Below are 12,062 nucleotides of genomic sequence, written 5' to 3' on the forward strand. Positions count from 1 at the left end.
CGGATTTCTTTGGCTGCTGTTGCGGCTCGTCGCACGTTATGGTTGCGGTCTTGGAAGGCGGACGCTGATTCCAAAAAGGGCCTGGAAGCCTTGCCCTTTAACGGAGAAGTCCTATTTGGTCCAGATCTGGACAAAATTGTGGTCACGCTGGCGGCAGCCAAATCAGCATGTCTCCCGTCTGCTGCAGTTCCATCCAGCTCGGGTACATCGGCCTTACAGGGCCCAGGATAGGCCTAAAGCACAATCTTTTCCCCGACAGGCTGGCCCCAAAAAATCGGCCAAGCCCCGGAAGCAGGCCTGGAGTACCAGGCGTCCGGCTCCTAAGCCAGATGACAAGCCTGCGGCCTGACGGTCCGGGCCTCCCTTTGGGGGATCCCAAAGTGGGAGGCCGTCTGATGCAGTTCGCCCAGTGTTGGTCGGTCACCACGACGGACACTTGGGTTCTCGAGGTGGTTTCTCACGGGTACGCCCTCTCCTTCCGGCACAGACCCCCGTCTCGATTCTTCACCACAGGTCTACCATCAGACCAGAACAAAGCCTTGGAACTGCGGAAAGTTTTGCACACTATGCTCCAGGCTGGAGTTATAGTGCCTGTTCCATTCTCCCAGAAGGGCCAGGGTTTCTATTCCAATCTTTTTGGTGCAGAAACCCAATGGGTCGTATCGTCCGATTCTCAACCTAAAAGCTCTCAACAAGTCTTTGCGGGTACCGAAGTTTCGGAAGGAGACCCTGCGGTCCATCATTCCGGCGCTGGAACCTGGGGACTATATGGTGTCGTTGGACATACAAGACGCTTACCGGCATGTCCCTATTCTTTTGCGCCATCAGCAGTTTCTCAGGTTTGCAATCCGCAACGACCACTTTCAGTTCCGGGCATTGCCTTTTGGCCTGGCGACAGCACTGCGTGTTTTCACCAAGGTGATGGCTGTCATGGCGGCTTTCCTGCGGCTGCAGGGAGTCCGCATGTTACCATACTTGGACGACCTTCTCTTGGTGGCAGGATCTCCAGAGCTCCTTCTGCGCCACTTGGACCTGACCATTGCGGTACTGCAACGGCATGGCTGGTTGATAAACTGGCAGAAGTCCACACTGATCCCGTCTCAGCGGATTCTGCACCTCGGAGCCTTATTGGACTCCGGACAGCAGAGGATCTTTGTGACGGGGGAAAAGATCTCTGCTTTGCAGTCGAGGGTGCGCAGTTGTCTGCAGAGCCGCCGGGTGTCTCTGCACTCGGCGATGAGGTTACTGGGCTCCATGGTGTCGGTATTCGACATGGTGGAATATGCCCAGTTTCACTCCAGACATCTACAGCACCGGATCCTGTCCAAGTGGAACGGGCTGCCTCAGTCTCTAAAATCCCAGACGATAGTGCTCACTCCGGAGGTTCGCCTGTCCCTAGCCTGGTGGTTGCAGACGACCCGTCTCAACAAGGGTCGTCCGTTCTGGGTGGCGAATTAGGTCCTGTTGACAACGGACGCCAGTCTTCGGGGCTGGGGAGCAGTTTCGGGTCCACACTTGTTCCAGGGCAGGTGGACTCGGGCAGAGGCAGTGTTTCCCATAAACATTTTGGAGCTCCGCGCGGTATTCAATGCTCTCCAGCAGGCACATCTGGTTCTCCGAGGTCACCCAGTGCAGGTCCAGTCGGACAACGCTACCACCGTGGCCTACATAAATCGGCAGGGAGGAACCCGAAGTCGGGCTGCTCTCGTAGAGGTGTCCCGAATCCTGGTATGGGCAGAGCGCAATCTCCCGGCCATATCAGCGGTATTCATCCTGGGAGTGCTGAATTGGGAGGCGGACTTTCTCAGTCGCCAGGACGTTCATCCGGGGGAATGGTCTCTGCACCCGGACATCTTTCAACTGCTGGTGGACAGGTGGGGTCTTCCAGAGATCGACCTCATGGCGTCCCGGCACAACAACAAGTTGCCGGTGTACAGGTCTCGCACAAGAGACGAAAAGGGGTCTCTGGTGGATGCTCTGTCCGTCCAGTGGACGTTCCGGTTCGCTTATCTTTTTCCTCCGGTTTCCCTTCTTCCGCGAGTATTCCGGAAATTCAAACAGGAAGGAGGGACGCTCCTGTTGCTAGCTCCCGCATGGCCCAGACGGCACTGGTTCTCAGACCTTCAGGGTCTGTCCGTGGACAGTCCTCTGCGGTTGCCGCTGCGACCTGACCTTCTGTCTCAGGGTCCCTGTCTTCATCCGGACCTGACTCGGCTGTCTTTGACGGCGTGGCTGTTGAGACGGCCATGTTAAGGTCCAGGGGTTTCTCCAGCTCTGTAGTGCGAACCATGCTCAGAGACCGTTTTCCGCGAGAATATACCATCGCGTGTGGCATACATTCTTCCAGTGGTGTAGACCGAGGGGTTATGCACCTAGGGAATTTCATCTGTCTAGAGGGCTAGCCTTCCTACAAGCGGGACTGGACCATGGGCTTCGCCTTGTTTCTTTGAAGGTGCAGGTTTCTGCCCTGTCTGGTTCCATCGTAGGATTGCTACAATCCCTGATGTGCGCACCTTTTATGCAGGGCGTTTTGCGCATTCAGCCACCATTTGTTCCACCTGTGGCACCTTGGGATTTGGCTGTGGTCCTGAGGGCTCTCCAGGGACTGCCGTTTGAACCACTGGGAGAAGTGGACCTTAAATGGCTAACAGCTAAGACTGTTTTCCTGCTGGCTATCGCTTCGGCCAGACATGTTTCTGATTTAGGGGCTCTTTCTTGTAGACCCCCTTTCTTGATTTTTCATGGGAACAGAGCAGTGCTGCGCACTCGTCCTGAATTTCTTCCCAAAGTTGTTTCCCGGTTTCACATTAACTAAGAAATCGTTGTGCCGGCCTTTAACTCACCTGGTCTTTCAGTGGGTGAGGCCACTTTGGATGAGGTGCGGGCCTTAAGAACTTATGTTGACCGCACTTCTTCATTTAGGAAGTCGGACGCCTTGTTTGTCCTCTATGGCTTCCGTAAAAAGGGTTGGCCTGCTTCCAAACAAACTTTGGCAGCTTGGATCCGTATGGCCATTTCAGAAGCTTATCTTCATGAAGGCCCGCCGGTTCCATCCTCTGTGAGGGCTCATTCCACTAGGTCTGTGGGTCCCTCGTGGGCAGCACGACGTGGTCCCTCTGCAGTCCAGATCTGCAAGGCTGCCATGTGGTCATCTGTCCATACCTTTTGTGAGGTATTATGCGCTTGACACCTTTGCCTCTCAGGATGCTTCCTTCGGGCTGTGGATTCTCCTTTCAGCACAGGAGCATCCCCACCCTTAAAGGATACTGCTTTGGGACATCCCCAAGGTATCCTGTGGATACCCTATGGACCCTGAAGTAGAAAATGAGATATGGTAAGAACTTACCCTTGTTATCTCTATTTCTACGCAGTCCATAGGGTTCCACAGGACTCCCGCCCTGTCGCACCTGTGCTGCAGATGGGCTTTACTCTGGTCACCGGTTTTTCCGTCTCCCTCTGGTGAGAATGTGATTCTTGTGTGTCCAGATCTTTTTTCTCTCTCTTCCTTCTCCTTCTCCAGCCTATGGCTTGGTACGTAACTGAGATGCCTTGGCTCGGGGGCGGGGTATAGGAGGGGGACCCTAGTGCATCCTGGGAGGCTGAAACCTTTAACTCTATAGTGCCCGATGCCTGACGTCATCACCTATACCCCAAGGTATCCTGTGGAACCCTATGGATGTCGTAGAAATAGAGATAACAAGGGTAAGTTCTTACCATATCTCATATTTTTTACAGGAGGTACTGCAACCTCTGTTTGCCCCTCCGGCAGCACCATGGGATTTATCTTTGGTTCTTAGGGTGCTGCAAGCTTCCCCCTTTGAACCCTTGGATCAGGTGGACTTATGATGGTTAACAGCGAATACACTTTTTCTCCTCAGCTCATAGAGTTTCTGACTGGGCAGCACTGTCATGTCGCTCTCCATATTTGATTTATCATCAAAATAGAGCTGTCCTTTCTATTAAGGCGGGTTACCTTTTCGAAGGTAGTATCCCGTTTCCATATGAATGAGGAAATTGTAGTCCTAGCTTTTCAGTCTTCAAACCTGTCTACTGGTGAAGCTTCCCTGGATGTGGTTTGAGCCCTTCGTATCGACGTGGATCGTACCAGCTCCATCAGGACATCGGATTCGCTCTTTGTGTTATATGGGTTTCACAAATGAGGCTGGCCAGCAAACAAACAGACTTTGGCTCACTGGCTGCGTACGACTATTCTCAGATCTATATACAGGCTGATCTCCCTATTCCTAACAAGGTGACAGCACATTCTACTCGGTCTGTCAAACCGTCATGGGCGGCTAGACATGACGTCTCGGCTGAACAGCTGTACAAGGCAGCCACTTGGTCTTCCGTCCATACTTTTATAAAAATCTATGCATTTGATACTTTTGCCTCCCAGGATGCTTCCTTGGGCGGCGGATTCTCCTCTCTGCTTAGGAGCGTCCCCACCCTTAAGGCAACTGCTTTAGGATGTCCCCAAGGTAGTTCCTGTGGATCCTGAAGAAGAAAATAAGAGTAATGGTATAACATACCTTAGTTAACTCTTTTTTTTCTTCGAGGTCTACAGGACAGCCACCCTGACGCACCTGGCCTCAGTTGGGATCTGTTCTTGGCTTTTATGTATCCCTGATTTCCTCTTCGTATTTTGAGTGTTTCTTGGGTACATTGTACTTCCTTCTCCACTTTCCGTTTCTTGCCGTTAAGCTTGTTTATAAACTGAATGCCTGTGGCTGGAGGCGGGGTATAAAGGGAGGAGGACCAGTGCATGCTGGGAGCTGTAGCTATTTGGTGCAATGGATCTATCCAACTACATATCCCAAGGTAGATCATGTGGACCTCGAAGAAAAAGCGTTAACTAAGGTGTTATACCATAACTCTTATAATATTTTATAATGAAACAGGCTGTGAAATAATTAGTGTCTGTCCAAATGCAGAATACAAGCTATTTCTGTTAGTTGTAGAAGAGTATGGATATCTGCGCTAATATAAATAAATGTCTCCAAGAGGATCGATGTGAATGAATCTCTACTAACACAAAGATTATAATTTATAAATATTTTTACTACTATTCAATTGACCGGTCAATATAAATAATGAATAAAACCATCACAAAAATTAAATCATAATAAACATATTGCACCAATATATTAATATAATAAAAAGGATTTGCTGGAAGAGATGGATCCAAAAATATGTTGTTGTATGGACAATTGTTGTCATCTAATATGAAAACATGGGTTATTCCATATATATCCACACCTGCAATTAGAGATCGTTGATCTCACCAGGAATTAAATAAACTATTGTTCAATTGTGACACGCTCTGTGGAGCTGCATGTCCTGGGAGACAATAATTCGTAAGTTAACTCCTTATGATATTAAGTCCACATCCAGGTAAGTAAAGAAACCGTGAAGCTGTAGGAGGAGGCTGATGCACCCGGAGAGACAGAGGTAAAGTGGCTCCCTTGCGATTAGATGATAATCCAGCTGCGTCTCGATCCTAGCCTCTACTCCGACTGCCGGCGAGTGTCCACCGGGATCGCGGGTCTCGCGTCTCGGATTGCAGATAATGTGGCAAGTGCTCAAATGGATATAAGTGTTCCAATGTGTCCAAAGAATCCACTGACGCGTTTCACTCCACAGGTCTGGGGCTTTATCTGTTAGTTATATGGGAGGTGAACATTTAGCCTGGACGTACTGCTGTAAGGGGGAAAAAAATCGACCAGTCTCCTGTGAGTACTTGTTTCCTTCCATATCCTCCTTGACTCCACCCTGAGGATGCTCTGGGGAGTTATAATGGCAGCGGTGTGACCATCTGAAGCATCCTAAGGACGCTTCAGGCCGCACTGCTGCATAGAATCTGGCTGCAGGATGCCATTATAGGCCCCCTGCTAGCCAGATGAGGCTAGCAGAAAAAAAGCTCAGAGGGCCAGGCCAAATGATTCCGGGGGCCTTATACGGCCCCCCTGACCTGAGGTTCCCCATCCCTGGTCTACAGTAAGATGTTGGACAGTCAGTAGATCGACTCCAGAAGGTTGACAGGGTTAAAACCTAACCCAGCTAACTCCAACCCCCCAAAAAATCATATAAAACCACTTGTCAACCTTTTTGTATTGACCCTTTGTACATTGCCTAATTGCGTGACTATCGCCATAGCCTGTCTAAGCTTAAAACACCACAATTTATTGTTAAGCTTCCAAAGAAGTATAACATGTAGGGAAGGGCATTGATTAAGAAAGATCAATTGTTCTGATGTTTCCGATATAGGGGAGGGAGGAGGCAAATGAGCCAGTCAGAATAGATGACATTGGAAGAAAAATAAATAAATAAATCAAAAGTAATCATTGGAAATTCACTATTGTACAGGAAAGCAATGCAAAAAAAAAAAGATTGTCTGAGGCCCCCAATTGGAATGAACAATCAGAATTGCCCTAGCTGTCACCAAGAGGAAGCGGATACTTATCATTGCCTCCTGGGCTTGTCCAATATTTTTGGCATCTTAAGCTGGGTACACACCTAGTAGATGTATCTGCAGATGATGGTCGTTCATATACACTCGCTGGCCGGGAGGCGGGTTGGAGCTGCCCCCTCCCTGCTGCTGCCACTGTGTGTGTATGGGCGATCGGCTGATCGCCCGTACACACTTGCCGATGGACAGATGTGTCTGCAGACCTATTTGACCATCAGCTGTGCAGCACAGCCAATGAGATATGTCTGTTAACCCATGTGCTGTCCAGTGCACAAGGGTGGGAAGAAACTTTCTGTATGATTTCAGCTACACCACAGAGGAGTGGGCATAATTATAAGGTTGATGAAAATGAAGTTATACTGTCCTCATTACACCAACTCAGTGATCCCCAAACTTTTTTGAATCACAGCACCCCAGTGTATCAGCATTGTTTTCATGGCACCCCTAAGCCGAATGTTGGTTATTGAGAAATTGAGAATTTGTATAGTGAAGTAGTAAAGTGTAGTAAATTGTGCTGATCTGTCATCCTTAGGTTCACTTATATGGTGGTGGACAGGTTTGCGCTTCTATTTGTCCACATATTTACATTACATTGGCCATAAATAATTTGATTTGGTGCTGGACCACCAACCTGAGGCACCCCTCCAAGTGTCCCGAGGCACCCCAGGGTGCCGCGTGACACACAGTTTGGGAACCACTGCACCAACTAATTCCATCTGTGACTGCAGAGGACAAATTACACCTATCTTCCACCAGAGGGAGCTCTCAGCCTGATTGTATTGTGCACAGTAATTGTAGTGTAGAAAATGCATGACAAGGATGAGTTGACCTTACAGGAAGAAGAAAATTTTTATTTATTTATTTTTTTCCAGCCAGAACGGCCATTGTGCAACAGTAATGAGCGATTACCGCTCGGCGTATGGGCATAAATGATCGTCCAATGCTGGAAAACACCAAAAGTTTTGGTGACCGTTGGTTTGTTTGTCAAACATGTTCGATCTGCCAGAGCGCCGTTCTGCCGATTCCTTTCAGTGTACTCTACGTTGTGACTATTAATCGTTCAATTTATGGAGCTGCTTCAAAATTGCTTTTGAATCATCCGGACTGTCGTACCGTTGGTCGTCTGATAAACATCTAGGGGTATATTTACTAAAGTGCAGGTTTCTAGAAGTAAAGATGTTGCCCATAGCAACCAATCAGATTCTAGCTATTATCTTCTATAAGATGCTAGAAGCTAGATAAATACAGTAAGTAGAATCTGTTTGGTTGCTATGGGCAACATCTCCACTTCTAAAAACCCGCACTTTAGTAAATATAACCCTAGATGTTTATACCCTAGAGTGTAATCCCAGCTTTAGAACACGCAAAGTACGCACGAAGGACCTGATGCAAAGCGGGACGTTAGCGTATATTGCTTGAAATAGTTCTGCGCATGTGCAGAAAGTGGACGCACTCATTTACTCCTGTGCAGACGCGCTCTTGGGCAAATGAGTACTCCTGATCAGGGGTGTTTTAAGAGAGGAGGGGGCCCGTGTAATTACCTATGGGTGCAAGCCTCCCTGGACCCAGGGGCCTGTGCACCTTGAACCCATTATAAAGAAGCCTATGCTCCTGATATGTAAAGGAATACTGTATTTTATGCTTTATTTTTTTTTGTGTTATTTATACACATTTGCCGACTTGTCTGCATCAGCCCCTATGTGCATATCTATATAGTAATTAATGGAGGTCTGTTCTGTCATGTGCCTGCTGTGCTCCCCCACCCCCCACTGCAGCCACTGAGGCTGGACAGACCAGGAGAGGAGAGGAGGAGACAGAAGTATAGTGGGGAGGAATAGATCAGAATTGGAAATGCAATGCTTGATGCATCCAGCCCTAAGAAATGAAGAACAGTAAAAACCCACAGTGCTAATGGATGAAGTGTATTACTCTACCTCAGCCCATTTCTTCCATTTCAGCAAATGGAGTTGGGGATTTGGTCAGGATTAATGGTGTCCTCAAGACTGAGAAATACAGGCAGGTACTTATCTATCATGCAATACCATCAGGGAGGCGTCTGATTGGCTCCAAATTTATCCTGCAGCAGGACAATGACCCCATACACACAGCCAATGCCATTAAGAACTATCTTCAGAATAGAAGAACAAGGAGTCCTGGAAGTGATGATATGGTCCCCATAGAGCCCTGATCTCACCATCATCGAGCCTGTCTGGCATTACATGAAGAGACAGAAGGATATGAGCAAGCCTACATCCACAGAAGATCTGTGGTTAGTTCTCCAAGATATTTGGAACAACCTCTCTGCCGAGTTCCTTCAAAAACTTTGTGCAAGTGTACCTAGAAGAATTGATGCTGCTTTGAAGGCAACAGGTGGTCACAGCAAATATTGATTTGATTTAGATTTCTCTTCTGTTCATTCACTTTGCGTTTTGCTAATTGATAAAAATAAACTATTAATACTTCTATTTTTGAAAGCATTCTTACTTTGCAGCATTTTTTCCACATCTACCTAAAACTTTTGCACAGTATTGTGTATATACATTAAGATAGAAAAAAAAAGACCCATGGGCTATGGTCCAAAATTAATATAGACAGTTTTATTCTATTAAGAAAAGTGATAATTAAAATATTTTATGTAATACAATAAATGCAATTTTGAGAATTATAGCGCCATTTATGTGACATTTAACTATGCATAAATTAGTCCACCGTTCAGTAACAAGAGCCGACTGACTATTCTGAGTTTAATATAAAACAAAAATAATTTTTCACACCTTCAACAAAAATTTACATACGTGACTCTAACATGTTCCCATTGTACACTTCCCTATGACATATCCCCTTCTCTCCTTTATCATTTTTGTATCCCGCCAACTGATTCAAATCAATAAAACTTCAGGGAGGGAGGCAGCCAGGTCAGCTTAGCAGGGGGCGGGGCTGGCAAAAAGGGGCGTGACCAGAATGTCACATGCTGTTTTGGTCGGGGCTATGGGCGGAGCCATGTACTTGAGTCATTTTGGCCCCGCCCCTGCTACACAATGCCGAGATTTCTGGCATTGTGGAGGAGGGGGGCGGGGTCATGATGATGTAATTCAGCGAGAATCGCATCATCAGCCCCCCCGCTGTAGGTGTTTGGGGTGGTATTGCGGGGGGGACTAGAGGGGCTGGGAGGCATGCTTACTTTTCCGGGAGGTCGGGAGCGGCACCCGATTTTCAGGAGGCTCCCGACCAAATCGGGAGAGTAGGCATGTATGACCCACACTATGGGGCCCATTGACCAAAGCATATTTGAGGTATAATCCCCAAAAACACCCGTTTTCGGCGGTTTACCTGAAATATTAAGTATCCCCCGTATGTATTAAGGAGGGACCGCAGCAGGTATCTCCGATACCCGCTGTGATTCCTCCATTCCCACTGGCAGCCGCATCCCCCATAGGTTTCTATGGGGGAAGCGATGCTGCCAAATGTACCAATATCCGGAATGCGATCATTAATAAATGGGGGCCTATACCATGTTATTCACATTACATGATATGGAGCAAAGAAAGGCTGTTCTATATATACCTAAGTTGTATATATAAAAGGGGATGTATTAAGTTAAAATCAGTCATACCTAACACAATACTGCGTGCATAGGCAATGTATGCTGTGTGGGTGGTGATAGGTCATATAGTAAATACTGCAGTATTTCAAATATCCATTTCTACTTTTAAGTCTCCTTAAAAGCTTTATTAGGTCGGCTTGTTCCGTCCATATGTGCAAATGAGCAATCTTATCCCCCCTGCTTCATTTATTAGCGTCCTATGATGCAATGTGTAACAGACAATACATATGTAAATCAGTATCATATGAATTAGTACACACCTCCCAACCATCCCAATTTCAGTGTGAGAGTCCCTGTTTTAGGTTTCTGTCCTGCTGTCACAGACTCGCAGTTGGAACAGCATTGGGAGGAAGGCACAACTCATTCATGCTGTACAGCAGAGCAGTGGAGAATGGGTGCTGCATGGGAGGTTAGGGGCAGTGCTGAAATCAGACCATACCTGCCGACCTCAGGACTGCACCCTCCCTGGGGGCCGGGGGAGTGGTGATGCAATCGTGACACGTACCCCCCCCCACCCACCCTCCCTATGCTAGGCAATCCCATGAGGCGGGGCCACAATGACACTATTCAACACAAATCTCATCATAGGCTGCCTGTACACCCCTCTTCCCAGGGGTGGCAGGCAGCTCCAGGAGATTTACTCACTCTTCCAGGTGGCCGGGAGTGCAACCCAATTTTCGGGAGCCTCTTGGTCGTTCCGGAGGCATAGGCAAATAAATCAGACACACCTATACCTCCCAACAGTTTAGGTTGGGAAAGAGGGACAGGTCGCGCGCCGAAAAGGGCCCCCGTTTCCGTCACTTTGGGGGCGTGCCCAGCACTCTACGAGAAGCTGGGCAGCCCCCAGGCTCTCCGTACAGAAGAGAACAGATGCCGTGCGCATGCGCACAGCATATGTTCTCTTCCTGCACACCCACTGCTCTGCTATGCAGAGCAGCGGTTTGTGCTCTCCCAACTTCCCCCCACCGCGGGACACTGCGGCCCGCGGGCGGGACAGTCCCAGAAAAACGGTTGGGAGGTATGCAAACCCCCGATCACACATCGGGGAGAAGAGGTATCAGCGCACATAACGTGCGCTGATACCGCTTCAGGGCTTCATACATCTCCCCCAATGACTATAAGCAAAGTACAGTAGATAAAATTAAGGTGCCCAGCATTATTAATTTTGGAAAAAAACAAATCAGACTATATATATATATATATACAACATGGAGTGTAACATAAGCGCCTAAATGTATCCAAAATAGTGATATAGTAACACGTGCAATATCAGAGAAACGATCGACGCTACTTATCTGGTAATGCAAGCTTCGGTCACATGACCACCATGGGAATAAATAATATGTAAAAAAAAGAAAAAAACAACATAGTGTATACTGTTTACAGTAATTCATGAATATTGCTGAACCCAGCTTCATTAGGAACATATCAGTCCCAAAAACATCCACTTCACAATATATGAAGATTAAAAGACATTTAATTACATAGAAAACAGACAATGGCTAAAAAACAAACGTACAAGATAAATGACAAAAAAAGGCTTATCTGTCCATAAAATGGTACTCAGGTACTGTAGTCCCAACGCGTTTCGTCTATCATGTGTCAGACTTCATATATATATAAAGACTGATTTTGGAAAAAACAAATCAGTCTTATATATATATATGTATTTAAAAGGAACAAGGTATTGAAAATAAAAAAATTATAGATGAAGGATGTTTATAATATAAGCATGAACATCCTTCATCTATTAATTTTTATTTATTTTCAATACCTTGTCCCATTTAAATACATGGCTTGACCCTTTACACTATAATTATTACCTGCAATATATCAATCAAAAATCATAGATGCCAGGTGAGTATTATATACACCGCATGGTATGTACACAGCCAGCCCGGGAAAACAGAGAAAAAGACTCTGCCCTTGCAGTCAGGCAACGGTTGGGGGGCGTGGCCAAGCGTGTTTAGTATTAATAGGTCCCCAGCAGCT

Source organism: Taudactylus pleione, unplaced genomic scaffold (genome assembly GCF_031769625.1).
Source record: "Taudactylus pleione unplaced genomic scaffold, aTauple2 ptg001547l, whole genome shotgun sequence".
NCBI lineage: Eukaryota > Metazoa > Chordata > Amphibia > Anura > Myobatrachidae > Taudactylus > Taudactylus pleione.